Genomic DNA, 16,877 nt, shown 5'->3' on the forward strand with positions numbered 1-16,877 from the left:
CTTGCAATGAGGGAACTGCCAGACGGCCCTCGGCGCTGGACCTCAGCATCCAGGCAGAACGATGCGGCAATGTTTCCGTTTAACTTAATCTATGTGTGGGGTTTTGTGTCAGCGTCGTTTGTGCAGGTTCTCTTTGCTAATGTCTCAACAAATGAAACTCACCTGTAGAAAATGTAACTTGAAAAAAGAGAGAGAGACATTGCACCTACTTTTGTAAACCAATAAATCTGTAATAAAAATACATTTAAAAAAACATGGACGTTTCGTTCTCTCTTACAATGGCTAATAGTTTTTATTAGACACATCTTCCACGCACCAGAGTTAGTATCTGCAGGGTTGGGGGAAACCCAACATTGCAGAAGTTTGGAGGGGGGGAAACATATATGTTTGGGAGAGTGGGAATCTAAGGGAACCCTGAGATCTCTGCATATAGAGTGGTGTATAAATTCATTAAATAATAATAATAATAGGGGAACTAAAACAGCCCAACAAGGTCTGAGCATGCTCTGTGGACACAAAATGCTGACTATTGGGTGGGGCGGGGGAAAACTGACAGGGGTGGTGGAGCTGGAATGGAGTCTGATGGGATAGGGCTTGGCTGGCTGGCTGGCTGGGATTCCAGGAGCATTTGTTCTGTTTCAATGAGAAGTTAGGCAACCTCCAAGTCACCCCATTATCTTGTGGCAATGAATTGTTCCTTGTGTTTTGTGTAAAACAGTCATTCCCAAGCTATGGGTTGGGGCACATTAATGTGTTACTGGAGTGGAATGCCTCCAGTTTCATTCATTCCTTCATTTATTTCCATGTGCCCGGTATTAGCAGCTGCGCTTGAGGGTTTTTGCAGCGACATCTGACTTGTGCACTCCTGGGGATGGAAAACAGGACCAGGCAATTTCTGCTGGGTTCTCGACAAGGCGATTCTTCTTACTTCCAACCCTGACACGCAATGCCCCGCTAGATAGTCTTTGGGGCCAGCAACGAGGAGGCCGTGTTTAGCTCTCTCGCGTTTTTTTGTGTTAACTCCAGTGACGTCACGTTACCCACCTTGATTCCCCGGAATAAAGCGAGGGGGTGCGTAAGCTCGATTGCAAGAACGCCGCGTTGTGCTATCGCATCCTTGCACATTCCATGAGACACACCCGCTGGTTTTAGTTACATCTCAGAGTTCAAAGTTGAGCACCACAAGGCATTATTATTTCTCGGGACATGTTGTTGTCTGTCCCGAAAGAATCCTTCTCTCGGTCCCCCTTGGGGCTAATAGTCGCTGGAGATTCCTCATGTTTAAACCTGACCCGCCATGCTCTGCACTTTGAGCGGGAGGAAACATGAGAAGCAAGACTGGCAGCTACGGGGTTGCAGAGTGCGAGCGAGTGTGCACGCGAGCGAGCGAGCGAGAGGGAGAGAATGTCACTTGCGTGTCTCTTTCCCCATCAGCAGTTCCTTGATCCCTTCTCTGGAGCAGGAAAGGCGCACACCTGTGCTCCTATGCCGTTTGGATGCCTTTAGGCTTAGAAATGACATGGTGCTGCAGAGGAGGAGGAGGAGGAGGAGGAGGATGGGGGTAAAGAAGAACTTTTCTTAATCTGCAACATGCCGGTTTCAGATGACCCTCCCTCCCTCTTCCCCCCTGGATTCTATTTCATTCCCTTACTCAGAGCAAGGCATGCCAGGGGCTGAAGCTGAATGGAAGCCAGGAGTATTGAAAATAGTTTGGTATCTAAACCTCCTGGGCTAGTCCGGGCACAAGGGCAGTAAATTGCTGGCAAGGGGGGTGGGGAATATTCATTTCCCTTGGAATGTTCCTCCATTCCCTGAGAAAGGCCAATATACAACTGTTTATATACTGCCCACCTAGCAGCTTGAAAGCACGTCAAAGTATAAGTAGGTAACACTCTGGTGGGAATAGGTACCACTCTGGCAGGAAGGTAAATGGCGTTTCCATGCGCTGCTCTGGTTCACCAGAAGCGGCTTAGTTATGCTGGCCACATGACCTGAAAAAACTGTCTGCAGACAAACGCCGGCTCCCTCGGCCTATAGAGCGAGATGAGCGCCGCAACCCCAGAGTCGTCCGCGGCTGGACCTAATGGTCAGGGGTACCCTTAACTTTACCTTTATATACTGCCTTCATTGGAAAGGCCATTTGAGCAGGGGAAGTTTGAATGATTGAGGATGATGATAATAAATTAATAATAATAATAATAATAATAATAATAATAATAATAGTAATAATAATAATAATAAAATTACTTATACCCCTCCCATCTGGCTGGGCCTCCCCAGCCACTCTGGGCGGCTCCCAACAGAATATTAAAAACACGATAAAACATCACACATTAAAACATTCCCTAAACAGGGCCGCCTCCCACACTTCAAACCTCGTCAATGTCACACCACTGTGGTGGCCTTCTGGATGAGGCCAAAGAGACGGAGCCACTTCTAGGTTTGAGGGGCTCTCCTCAACATGTCCTCTTGTGGGGCCCTTCCTTTGTCAGTGGGCTGTGGCCGGCTGACCTAGCTGTGGTGGCAATGCTATGGCTAGCCTTGGCCAGCGGGTCTGACCACTTTGTGGTTACCTGAAGTTTCCCAGAATGATACTAGGTCATCATTCTATTCCATGGTGGTGGTGGTTATATTTATACTCCGCCCCTCTGACTGGGTTGCCCCAGCCACTCTGGGTGGCTTCCAACATATTTAAAAACATAATAAAGAATTAAACATTTAAAAACTTCCCTATAAACGGATGCCTTCAGATGTCTTCTAAAGGTTGTCTAGTTCCTGATCTCCTTGGCTCGGGGGGTCGCATAACTTCATACCCTCCAACATTTCTCTGATGAAAATAGGGATGTCCTAAGGAAAATCAGTCACGAAATTAAAAGATGCCTGCTCCTTGGGAGAAAAGCAATGACAAACCTAGACAGCATCTTAAAAAGCAGAGACAGCACCTTGCCAACAAAGGTCCGTATAGTAAAAGCCATGATTTTCCCAGTAGTGATGTATGGAAGTGAGAGCTGGGCCATAAAGAAGGCCGATCACCAAAGAATTGATGCTTTTGAATTATGGTGCTGGAGGAGACTCTGGAGAGTCCCATGGACTGCAAGAGGACCAAACCTCTCCATTCTGAAGGAAATCAGCCCTGAGTGCTCACTTGAAGGACAGATTGTGAAGCTGAGACTCCAATACTTTGGCCACCTCATAAGAAGAGAAGACTCCCGGGAAAAGACCCTGATTCTGGGAAAGATTGAGGGCACAGGGAGAAGGGGACAACAGAGGACGAGATGGTTGGACAGTGTTCTCGAAGCTACCAGCATGAGTTTGACCAAACTGCGGGAGGCAGTGGAAGACAGGAGTGCCCGGCGTGCTCTGGTCCATGAGGTCACGAAGAGTCGGACACAACTAAACGACTAAACAACAACAGCAAAGGAAAAGCAGGACGTTCTGGGACCAAAACAGAAACTGGGGCAGCTTCTGTGAATCCAAGACTGCCCTTGGAAAATAGGGACACTTGGAGGGTCTGTGTCACTGCAGCAAAGCATGTCAAGTGTTTTGAAACCTGAAATGCGTCTCCAAGGTCTAAAGACATTCTGCCGCCTGAGGCAGAGAAGAATATGACACACAAAAACCAACTGGAACAGCAGCTGAATCTGACTCCACCGTCTTCCATCACCCTGAAGGCAACAACAAGCCACCTTAGCTTGATGCCATCCATGCCACACAGCTCTGTCTTTCAAGACCTCTCTGCCACTCGCAGCCTTCTGCTGCCTCAGGCCACTGCCTCATTCTGCCCAATGGTAGGGATAGATGCATCTCTCAACACATTAAACACCTGGAATGCAAGTTCCCTTGTAGATTACAGTCACTGACTGTAGGTAGGTATAGGGAAGCTCAGTGGAAGGTTCCAGAATGACAACTTGCATCAGCCCCAGCAAGCATGGCCAACGGGCGGGGATGGTGGGAGCTGTAGCTCAGCAACTTCTTGTTCCCCACACCTGGTCTAGGGCTTTGCCCTGGGAATTACTGCCATGAGAGAACATCTGAAGGTGAATCACAGCCCAAGGCTGTGGTGGAAGAACCCCCTCACTGTTGAGGTTTGCGACTATAAAGAGTGTGTATGAAGGCTTTTGAACTCAGTTTCTCAGGACATTTTTTTTTTTAATATGTGCAGCTGATTATTTCCCTGCAAGGTTTTCTGGTTTTCATTTCATTTGCATTTTAGGTTTCGTGTTTTTTTTTAAATAAAAGTGATTTTAAATTAGATTTGTTATTGGTTACTCTTACAGAGAAGTGGGATAAACATTTTAAAAAGCAGCCCATTCTAACAACTACATTAATAGCCAAAAAATGAGGATATAAATCAGGTAATTGCACAGTAACAGTATAGTTAAAGCTATGGTTTTCCCAGTAGTGATGTATGTAAGTGAGAGCTGGACCATAAAGAAGGCTGATCTCCGAAGAATGGATGCTTTTGAATTATGGTGCTGGAGGAGAATCTTGAGAGTCCCATGGACTGCAAGAAGATCAAACCTATCCATTCTGAAGGAAATCAGCCCTGAGTGCTCACTTGAAGGACAGATCCTGAAACTGAGGCTCCAATACTTTGGCCACCTCATGAGAAGAGAACACTCCCTAGAAAAGACCCTGATGTTGGGAAAGATGGAGGGCACAAGGAGAAGGGGACGACAGAGGACAAAATGGTTGGATAGTGTTCTCAAGCTACAAACATGAGTTTAACTAAACTGCGGGAGGCAGTGGAAGACGGGAGTGCCTGGTGTGCTCTGGTCCATGGGGTCTTGAAGAGTCGGACACGACAAAAAGACTAAACAACAACAGCTATTTTCAGTTAATGGATCTCCATTTGCAGGGCTGGGAAATACGCAGAAAAGGTATTGTCAGTCAGAGGAGCTAATACTAGGCCGGGTCTGAGGCTTCATATGTGTGTAGGACAGGATTGGTGGTACCAAGACGCCCCAGATGTTGCTGGACTACAGATTCTATCACCCCTGACTATTCACCCTGCTGGCTGGGACTGGTGTGAGTATCACCCAGAGGGTCACAGATTTGTCCTCCATGCTATAGGGGAAAGTACAAATAAAAGCCCTCTAGGCCATTGCAAGTCTGGCCTGGAGTGTTTTCTTCCTTCTTTTTCTATTTGCAGTTCTAGGTTGTTTTAAACTGCTTTTTAATGTTGTGTTTTAATGCTGTAACCCACTCGGGGACCTTACAGTTTTCATAAGAAAAATACTGCTCCCTTTCCCTTATGGGGTATCCAAGAGCCCGTGTAGAGTCCTTAGGCAGGTTCTCTATTGGTAGGAGAAAATAACAGAGGCCAACCAGAGAATATTGAGAAGCAAAGTGGCTAGTAAGCCTGATCTTTATTAACTGTTGCAACAGGGTGCTCACAACCACACGCAGGAGGCAGGAGGGACGCAAAATAACGGTGCGCATGCCCTTATATAGACTTTGGAAGTTGCCCACCCTGTAGCCAGAGGTAAAGGTAAAGGGACCTTTACCTTTGTGGTTTACCTCTGTGGTTTAACCCACAGCACCACCCGCGTCCAGAGACCATCTCCCAAAACATCATACATGTTATGTAGTGAAGTTTCACCCTGGGCCAGCAGGGGGATACTGTATATAGTTTTCACTCAGGTCTGTAGATAGTTTTCACTCAGGTCCACGTCAGTTATTTTAGGCGGGAACTCTGGGCTGTTGTTGCTACAATGTTGACAGCCGGCTGCCTATAAAAGCAGGCCGGCTGAGCTGTTTGCAGTCAGTTCTATTCCAGCTTACGAAATAAAGAGCTATTTGGAGAAATCGCTGTGTCGTCGGCTATGTCAACCCACAACTTAACAATACATACATCGCAGAAGGAGGCGGGCTACAGTAGAAATCCTATCTGGCAGGATACTGATAATGGTCACTTGATTGCGTCACATGGGCAGCCTGGAACCAGAGCTTTTTCTTCCCATAAATCACAACACAACTCAAATTACTGTTGGAACAGAATAATGGTACAGTACATTGCACATCTCTTCCCAGTCATAACATATTGCAATTCAGTTCGAACCTAAGCATGAGGAGGAGGAGGAGGAGGAGAAACGGACGTGGAGCAAGGGGAATTGCATCTCTTCTAAGCTCCAGGGGAATTTTTACGGAATGAATTTCTTTACCACCCAACATCCTGTCCGATTTCCCCCTCTGCTTTCAGAAGCAAGCTGAGGCCTGTTTGCCAAGCAATTTGAGGATAACATTTCTTGCATCTGCCTTGACTTGGTTGCTGTGGTTTCTTCAGGTCAGTCAAGTGATGTGTCCAGAAAATTTGTGTTTATTGGGTGGCCGTGTGTCCATCTGGACAGCTGCCAGAGGTTATTCCTCTACAGTGGTACCTCGGGTTACATACGCTTCAGGTTTCATACGGTTCAGGTTACAGACTCCGCTAACCCAGAAATAGTACCCCAGGTTAAGAACTTTGCTTCAGGATGAGAACAGAAATTGTGCGGCGGCAGCAGGAGGCCCCATTAGCTAAAGTGGTACCTCAGGTTAAGAACACTTTCAGGTTAAGAACAGACCTCCAGAACAAATTAAGTTCTTAATCCGAGGTACCACTGTATTTGAAGGGACATCTGGTCTGAGTCCAGTTTTAAGATAAAGAAGACATAAGAAGGGGCAAGTAGATAAATAGGGAAGGTAAACGGCGTTTCCGTGCACTCTGGTTTCTGTCATGGTGTTCCATTGCACCAGAAGGGGTTTAGTCATGCTGCCCACATAATCTGTGGACAAATGCCGGCTCCCTCGGCCTGAAAGTGAGATGAGCGTTGCAACCCCATAGTCACCTTTGACTGGATGTAACCGTCCAGGAGTCCTTTACCTTTTTTTATTATTATGTCTACCCCAGCTGCACATTCTGCACCAGAAGCATAATTTTGCTAGTGTTGGATTTTGTCTGTCTGTCCACAAGCCCTCCTGATAACCATTAGTCAGGCTTGTGATGTAGAAATCAGGTAGATATATAAATATCAGAAGGGCCCTTGGCCTTCAAGAGAAGCATTCTGGGAAACTCCCGAGGATTAACACCTGTATGCCGCATGCCAAGTCCTTAGGAGAGTGATATGGAATGTGGCTGCTTTGTTAGGTAACACTTTGGAAAAAAGCCCCAGCACCTGCAATATCATCACAGCAAAGGTAGCCAGCGCTTTGCAAAGTTGGGAAGCTCTTGAAACCTCAGAAGAATACACGCATGCCTTTATGAATAAGGTCACACCTGGGCCCTGAAGGGAAAATGCATACATATATATGTCTGAGCAAGATATGTGTGTGATCTAATATCAACTTATTGCAAAAGAGAGAAAGGAGGCACACGACACCAGTTGGTGCTTTTTGAGCACAAGGCAGCTCCCCGTAATCATCTAAAAGCTGTAGCTCAAAGCTTCTTTGCATGTCTTGGTGTGTAGCACTTTAGGCCTTGCGTGGGGTATACAAAAGATGGCCAAACTCTTGCTTCAGTAATACTGCTCAAAAAATACATTTTTTAAAAGTCACAGTAAGTTTAAAGAAAACAAAAGTAGTTGTTCATCGTCATTGTAGTAACTTGGCAAAAAAAATGAGAGGCACAAATACAAGATGGGTGACACCTGGCTTGAGAGCAGTACATGTGAAAAGGATCTAGGAGTCTTGGTTGACCACAAACTTGACATGAGCCAACAGTGTGACGCGGCAGCTTAAAAAGCCAATGCAATTCTGGGCTGCATCAATAGGAGTATAGCATCTAGATCAAGGGAAGTAATAGTGCCACTGTATTCTGCTCTGGTCAGACCTCACCTGGAGTACTGTGTCCAGTTCTGGGCACTACAGTTCAAGAAGGACACTGACAAACTGGAACGTGTCCAGAGGAGGGCAACCAAAATGGTCAAAGGCCTGGAAACGATGCCTTATGAGGAACGGCTAAGGGAGCTGGGCATGTTTAGCCTGGAGAAGAGGAGGTTAAGGGGTGATATGATAGCCATGTTCAAATATATAAAAGGATGTCACATAGAGGAGGGAGAAAGGTTGTTTTCTACTGCTCCAGAGAAGCGGACACGGAGCAATGGATCCAAACTACAAGAAAGAAGATTCCACCTAAACATTAGGAAGAACTTCCTGACAGTAAGAGCTGTTCGACAGTGGAATTTGCTGCCAAGGAGTGTGGTGGAGTCTCCTTCTTTGGAGGTCTTTAAGCAGAGGCTTGACAACCATATGTCAGGAGTGCTCTGATGGTGTTTCCTGCTTGGCAGGGGGTTGGACTCAATGGCCCTTGTGGTCTCTTCCAACTCTATGGTTCTATGATTGATATAAGACAAATATCAGCATTAAGTCTCTCATTAATTCACACCATACATTTCAAAGAATCATAGAATTGTAAAGTTGGAAGGGGTCCCAGCGGTCATCTAGTCCAACCCTCTGCAATGCAGGAATCTCAACTGAAGCATCCATGACAGATGGCCAACCAATCTCTGCTTAAAAACCTCCAAGGAAGGAGCGTCCACAACCACAACCTCCCAAGGAAGTCTAACAGCTTACTGTCAGGCGGTTCTTCCTGGCGTTTACAGTGGTACCTCAGGTTACATACACTTCAGGTTACATATGCTTCAGGTTACAGACTCCGCTAACCCAGAAATATTACCTCAGGTTAAGAACTTTGCTTCAGGATGAGAACAGAAATCGTGCTCAGGCGGTGCGGCGGCAGCAGGAGGCTCCATTAGCTAAAGTGGTGCTTCAGGTTAAGAACAGTTTCAGGTTAAGAATGGACCTCCGGAACGAATTAAGTACTTAACCCGAGGTACCACGGTAGTCGGAATCTCCTTTCTTGTAACTTGAAGCCATTGATTCAGTGCCTACCCTCCAGAGCAGAAAACAAGCTTTCTCAATCTTCCATGTGTCAGTCCTTGAGATATCTGGTTATCACAACTCCTCTCAGTCTCCTCTTTTCCAGGCTAAACATACCCAGCTCCTTCAACCATTCCTCATACGGCTTGGTTTCCAGGTCATCTTGGCCGTTGTCCTCACATTTCACACAAAAGAATCCTGGGAACTATACTCTGTAGCTCTGTGAGGGGGAAGCTACAATCTTCATGATTCTTAAAGGGCGTGTGCTTTAAACAAATGGTGTGTGCCCCAGTCCAAGTTTTGGAGGGATAGATTAAAAGATATAAATGACCAACGTATCTCGGTGACTTCCAAGGAGTCACCAGCCACTGGAAGAGTGACACAATGGGACCCCTTCAGAGAAAGTGCTTGGCACATTGTAGTCAATCTAAGAGATCAGTTTCCCCCAAGTCTTGGTCTTTGGGCTTTCTTAGGGACTGCACAACTACCAAAGAACTTCCATTGCAGGCCGTGCAATTTGGGAATGGCATGAAGCCACTCTAATAACTGCTTCCTTTGCAAATTATGAGGAATTCATTATCAGAGGGATTCATGGTCATCAGCTAGACTTCCTGAAGGGCCATTAGGGTGATCAGTAGCAGGGCAGTGTTTCAACCACTACAATTCTAAACTGGCCTGCCAGCAAATATTTTTCGCCACAGATACCACTTTGTCTAATATCCTTTGTCCATTGCTTGCCTGTGAAGAGTGTGTAGCTAGAATTTACCTCTCTCGGTGGGTCAAAAATGGCCCAGTGGCCTCCGTTTGTTCAATCTCTGAACCCAGATTTTCCATAGAAGACTGTCTTCACTGTTTGGGGAGGAGCTCCTTATCTGAAATTCAACATTATTTCACACACCTGTAATTAAAAGTCACTACAGTACGAAGTACGGACTACTGTGAAGGTGACCCAGAAACTACAACTAATCCAGAGTGCAGCAGCTAGACTGGTGACTGGGAGCGGCCGCCGAGACTACATATCAGCAGTCTTGAAAGACCTACATTGGCTCCCAATATGTTTCCAAGCACAATTCAAAGTGCTGGTGCTGACCTTTAAAGCCCTAAACGGCCTCAGCCCAGTATACCTGAAGGAGTGTCTCCACCCCCATCAATCAGCCTGGACACTAAAGTCCAACTCCAAGGGCCTTCTGGCAGTTCCCTCACTGCGAGAAGTTACAGCGAACCAGGCAAGGGCCTTCTCAGTGGTGGCGCCCTCCCTGTGGAACGCCCTCCCGTCAGATGTCAAGGAAATAAACAACTATCTGACTTTTAGAAGACATCTGAAGGCAGCCCTGTTTAGGGAAGTTTTTAGTGTTTGATCTTTTATCGCTTTTATTACTATCATTATTAATATTCTGTTGGGAGCCTCCCAGAGTGGCTGGGGAAACCCAGCCAGATGGGTGGGGTATAAATAAATTATTATTATTATTATTATTATTATTATTATTATTATTATTATTCGGAGAAATGGAGCAAGGGGAATGGAGAAAGATCTGGCTAGATGGAGAAGTCAGCTGGGAGAACAAATGCAGAGAGAGTTATGGGGGGATAAATTAGCAGGCGTAGGGTGAGAATCAAGGTCAACTGTGTGCATACAGGTGCACAATCTTCTGATTTCTCTTTCCTTAATATTTATTTCATTCTTCACAGCTCAGTGTGGGAACATACTCTCTTGAAAAGCATTGCATTTCAAGAGAGGCATACAAAGGTTTTATTTCTTTTATCAGTATGTTTCCCCCATTTGTACCCTGTCTTAACACACAAACACATCGGTGTTGCAAAATACACATGAGCTAAGGGGAAAGTCACTCATTAGAAAGCCTTGTGAAATAGAAACCTATTCACAGCCCACTTAGAAGTCAGGAGATGGGACTTGGCTGAGCAGCTCAGGAAGAGAATTCCAGTTGTGGAGCCACCACTAAAAAGCTCTCTCTGGGGCTGTGTTTTTGCTGCACTAGTCATTGTTTCACTTCACTTGTACAAGAAGCCCCAAAGAGCTCCTAAAAACCTGGCCATTTTCATCATACCTCCTACCTTCGTATGCCCCAGCCTAAAACTATAGGTTGCTCTCTGATGGCCACAAACATTTCTGTGCTGAGGTAACAGGGTTGAGAAAGTCTCTCAGGCTCCCTCGTTCTCATCAAAACTGGGATTAAAATGTCATGGGAAATGGCTCCTTGGCAAATGGAGTGAGCAAGAATCTGTTCATCCATGCTGAAAATCGCATTGCCTCCCTCTCCTTCTCCACTACTCCCTCCCTTCCCCCCAGACCTCCATAAAACTTTATAAGCAATGGATTGGTGGTAGTTGACAGTTGGCTATAGGCCCGCTTCTGAAGAAACAGGGATGAGAGAAGTTCTCATAGCCAATGTTTGCTTTTTTTATTAACCCATCTGGAATGCATGGAGAATTTCACCATACTTTAAGGACACCATGGATGTTTGCCCTCCATCTTAGACCCTGTTCTAGCAGCAACCATTCCGGTCAACAAGACCACCATCTTCGAAACCCTTTCCCATGTTTTCATGCTATCAGATATGCAATAAGGAAATAAAATGGAGGCATTAATTATTTTTCCAATGGTCATTCTGCAACGAACAATAGCTTCTATTCAATTGCAAGTTCTCTCAAAACTCTTCCAGCAACTCTGAAAGGCACCTCTGCTTTGCTGAGTGAAATATACTCCAAGTCACGTAGTGATTTCATGCTCTTTATTGCAGTTCATAAACAGTGAATGACTTTCCCCAAAAAACCTCAGGCTTTATATACATTATTTACACAATGGGTCTCGTGTGATTGGCTGATGATGCTTCCCTTCTGGAACCTGATTGGGCCTCTCCTGCATTCTAGGATCCTACTGACCTAATAGGCGATTGACTTCCTCCTGGGGCCTGATTGGGCTGCTCCTGCAAGCCAATCAGACTGTTGCGTTCTAGGATCCTACCTACCTATTTTTCTAGGATCCAAGCTCAATACATAACACTGAGGTTTTCGTTGGATGCTCAAGACAGCAGACTTGGCCTCAAAACAATCCCATGAGAAATGTTAGCCTGAGTGTTTGAGATCACCTAATGGGCTTTATAGCCATGTATGTATTTGAATGTGGGTCTCTCCCTCCAAGTCTGTAACTTTAACCCAGAGTTGTAGCCAAGATGGTGTCCTTCAGGTTTTTGTTGTTGTTTTTTTACTACAACTCCCATAATCCCTCATCATTTCTCACTCTGGCTAGGGCTGATGGAATTTGTAGTCCCAAAAATATGTGGCGGGCACTGAATTGGCTACTCCTGGTTTAACACCATACTGTAAGTGTGGCAGGTAATGAATAATCAGTAATGTGATTTAAATGGGTTGAAGCAGCTAACTTTAATAAAAATAGGAACTACCCCATTTGTTGAAGAATGTGGTTTGCAGGTATCCAGTGTACTCAAAACCTATATACTCATTTTTCTGGAAGTGTCCTCAGTGTCTACTGTCTATGCATCCTTGAACTGCTATAATTTTCACTCTGCTCAGCAACCACATCCCCTATGACCATATCCACTTTAAAACCGAACAAACAGAGCTCCTTTTAAAAGTGAAAACTGAACAAAAGATATTTATGGAATTTATGAGCACGTCAAAGATCAGCGCAACAGCTCTGGAAAAGCACAAAAGCTACAGCAGTACAAGATACACATATCTATATATACCCATTAAAAATTAAGACATACACTGTGTTAAGTACAATTAAAAGTCATACACAATGAGGACAGTGACAAAACCCTATCCATACAACTTGATGGGAACTGTACAAAGGACATAAATAATATAAATATTCTCTCCCAGCCTAAACAGCTGTACATTTTTTGAGGTAGGAAAAAAACCCACATCTTCCCTTAATGGAATTAAGAGTTTATTACAGTCAGTACTTTGCATTGCATCCAGCGGTTAAATTAACAAAGATAAACAGACCGTTCCCTTTTTAAAAAACAGGTCAGCAGTACCCACAATGCATTGCTCTGGAGGCATGTTTCTACTAAAGAGAGAATTCTTTCAGCATTATTAATTCTTGCCTTCCTTACAGGATTGTCAAAGTCTGGGTCCACAAACATCTAGTTCTTACTCAAGAGTACATTTCTGGAACTGAAAAGTTGCTGGACTACAGTTCCCATATTCCCTGGGAGTCCATCAACATTGAATACCCAAACCTTAACTGCCACTGTCCAGACCATCTACTTGGAAAATCTCCAATTGCACCTCCCCAAGATTTGGAAATTTTAAACGCCATCTACTGTCCTCTGCAATGATTCAAATACCTACCAAGTCACACGCTTATGACTCCAGTCGATCTGTCACTAGGGCTGGGCCATATATCATCTAAAACTAGTTAGAAGGCCCTATTGTGATATTGGTTTCATAATTTTGGAACTAGCAGTATATTGTGAATCATGATGTGTGTGCGCTATGCAAAAATCACAATCTGGGGAAAAACGTGAAGCCAGCCAATGCCTCTACAGTGGTGCTTCAGGTTACAGATGCTTCAGGTTACAGACTCTGCTAACCCAGAAATAGTACCTCAGGTTAAAAACTGTACCTCAGGATGAGAACAGAAATCGTGCAGCGGCAGCGGGAGGCCCCATGAGCTAAAGTGGTACCTCAGGTTAAGAACAGTTTCAGATTAAGAATGGACCTCCAGAACGAATTAAGTTCCTAACCCGAGGTACCACTGTACATGGCTCCTTCCTCATTTCAGACATATACATTGGTATATCACAATGTTTAATTGGTGATGTATCGCCATGCTGAAAACCGGATATTGACCAGCCCTATCTGTCACCGTGCACCAAACGCGCAAACATCAAATCAAAACGCTTGTCAAAGTTGTTTGAGTTCATGTGCGAATCCTTCCTCATTTGAGGTCCACCCAGGCCTCAGCTCAGCTTCCAAGCAAAATAGAGGACGTGAAGAGCTCAGCACCAATTCTGCGCATCTCCAGTTAAAAGATCTTGGGTAACAGGATTAAGAAAGCCTTCTGCCCTTGCCAGCAGCCCAGCAAGGAACCTCTGAACCACAGTGCCTAATATAGACCCTCCAAGTATCCCTATTTTCCAGGGACAGTCCCGGATTTAGAGAAGCCATCCCAGTTTCTGATTTGATTCCGGAGTGTCCCACTTTCCCTTAGGATGTCCCTATTTTCATTGGTGAAATGTTGGTAGGGGATGGAGTTATGCAACCTCTGAGCCAAGGAGATAAGTAACTCTACAACCTTCAGAAGACATCTGAAGGCAGTCCTGTATAGGGAAGTTTTTTAATGTTTCATGTTTTCATCTAATTTGGAAGCTGCCCAGAGCGGCTGGCACAATCCAGTCAGATGGGCGGGGTGTAAATAATAAAATTATTATTAGTAGTAGTATGGAATAAAGATAAAGGGACCCCAGACCATTAGGTCCAGTCGTGACCTACTCTGGGGTTACGGCGCTCATCTCGCTTTATTGGCTGAGGGAGCCGGCGTACAGCTTCCAGGTCATGTGGCCAGCATGACTAAGCTGCTTCTAGTGAACCAGAGCAGTGCACGGAAACGCCGTTTACCTTCCTGCCAGAGCGGTACCTATTTATCTACTTGCACTTTGACATGCTTTCGAACTGCCAGGTTGGCAGGAGCTGGGACCGAGCAACAGGAGCTCACCCCATTGCGGGGATTCAAACTGCCGACCTTCTGATCAGCAAGTCCTAGGCTCTGTGGTTTAACCCACAGCGCCACCCACGTCCCTGTAGTATGGAATACGACATCCTAATTTTCATTGGAGAAATGTTTGATAGTATGGAGTGATGCGACCCCCGAGCCAAGGAGATATGTAACTATACAATCTTTAGAAGACATCTGAAGGCAGCCCTGTATAGGGAAGTGTTTTTTTTAATGCTTAATGTTTTATTATTATTATTATTTTGGAAGCCACCCAGAGTGCCATAATAATAATAATAGAATAGGACATCCCTATTTTCATCAGAGAAATCATAGAATCATAGAGTTGGAAGAGACCACAAGGGCCATTGAGTCCAACCCCCTGCCAAGCAGGAAACACCATCAGAGCACTCCTGACATATGGTTGTCAAGCCTCTGCTTAAAGACCTCCAAAGAAGGAGACTCCACCACACTCCTTGGCAGCAAATTCCACTGTCGAACAGCTCTTACTGTCAGGAAGTTCTTCCTAATGTTTAGGTGGAATCTTCTTTCTTGTAGTTTGGAACCATTGCTCCGTGTCCGCTTCTCTGGAGCAGCAGAAAACAACCTTTCTCCCTCCTCTATGTGACATCCTTTTATATATTTGAACATGGCTATCATATCACCCCTTAACCTCCTCTTCTCCAGGCTAAACATGCCCAGCTCCCTTAGCCGTTCCTCATAAGGCATCGTTTCCAGGCCTTTGACCATTTTGGTTGCCCTCCTCTGGACATGTTCCAGTTTGTCAGTGTCCTTCTTGAACAGTGGTGCCCAGAACTGGACACAGTACTCCAGGTGAGGTCTGACCAGAGCAGAATACAGTGGCACTATTACTTCCCTTGATCTAGATGCTATACTCCTATTGATGCAGCCCAGAATTGCATTGGCTTTTTTAGCTGCCGCGTCACACTGTTGGCTCATGTCAAGTTTGTGGTCAACCAAGACTCCTAGATCCTTTTCACATGTACTGCTCTCAAGCCAGGTGTCACCCATCTTGAGATGTTGGAGGGTATGCATATACAGCTCATTGGATCAGTTCCCCCCAACACACTTGCAAAACCAACCTGGTAGACCACACACTAGGTTGTGTGCAGCATGGCAAGTCAAAAGTCATGTGAGCCAGCTCCTGCAACTGGCTTGACTCATTTGGAGTTATTTAGCACCACAGGCTTGGTCAAGCTGTGGACCCACTGCAGGCTCTAGTACTGTATGCAGATTGTTGTGGGGGAGGGAGAATAAATAAAAAAAAGTCCCTCCTCTTCTCTCCCCCCCCCCCATCCTCCTTTGATCTAACAAACCAGCCAAATGTCCTCAAATCCCGTGGGAAGCCTCAGAGAGAATGTTCCTTAAGGATTAACACATAAATAATGGGTCAGCTCATGCTTAATAATTGCCAGGGTACTTAGGGTGGTTGAGAATAACGGCCAATTAGAGCCCAGCTGGCAAACATGTGGAGATTATCATTGCATCAAATGGGATTGGAGCTCTAAGGATGTCTTTGGCAAATGGAAGAGTATGGGTGATCGCCAGGAGAAATGTAGCAGTTGTACGCTGGTTAAAAGAGAAGGTGAAACCCCCAGTGGCCCATGGAACATAGAATGAGGTCCCCAACATGGAATCCAGAGAACCTCTTGTTGTAAAGAAAGGAAGGTTTCCATTCTTGGTCACAAACAGGGCTGCTAGGAGCAATGGCTGAGGTGGAAGACAGAAGGAATAATCTGACCTGCTCCTGTGTGTGTTGGCAGATAGCTCAGTAAAAGGGACATGACCCCTGGACAGTTACGTCCAGTCAAAGGCGACTATGGGATTGCGGCGCTCATCTCACTTTCAGGCCGAGGGAGCCGGCGTTTGTCCACAGACAGCTTTCTGGGTCATGTGGCCAGCATGACCAAACTGCATGGAAACTTTGTTTACCTTCCCGCCACAGCGGTACCTATTTATCTACTTGCACTGGTGTGCTTTCAAACTGCTAGGTTGGCAGCAGCTGGGACTGAGCAACGGGAGCTCACCCCATCGCAGGGATTCGAACCGCCAACCTTCTGATCGGCAAGGGGCTCAGTGTTTTAGACTACAGCACCACCCGCATCCCCTAGATAGCTCAGTACACAATGGAGACCCAAGGTGCAAAGCAGAGCTGGTGAGAGTTGTGGCTTGGGAGGGTCCATGACCTATAGAGATTGGAATTTTATTATTATTATATCCTGAGCCTGAGGTTCCCCATTCCTTCAGCTGATCTTTAAGTACATTGGTCCTGCACTCAGCTCTCACCTGTGGCTCCCAG

The sequence above is a fragment of the Podarcis gaigeae genome (genome assembly GCF_964106915.1).
Source record: "Podarcis gaigeae genome assembly, chromosome: 13".
Classification (NCBI taxonomy): domain Eukaryota; kingdom Metazoa; phylum Chordata; class Lepidosauria; order Squamata; family Lacertidae; genus Podarcis; species Podarcis gaigeae.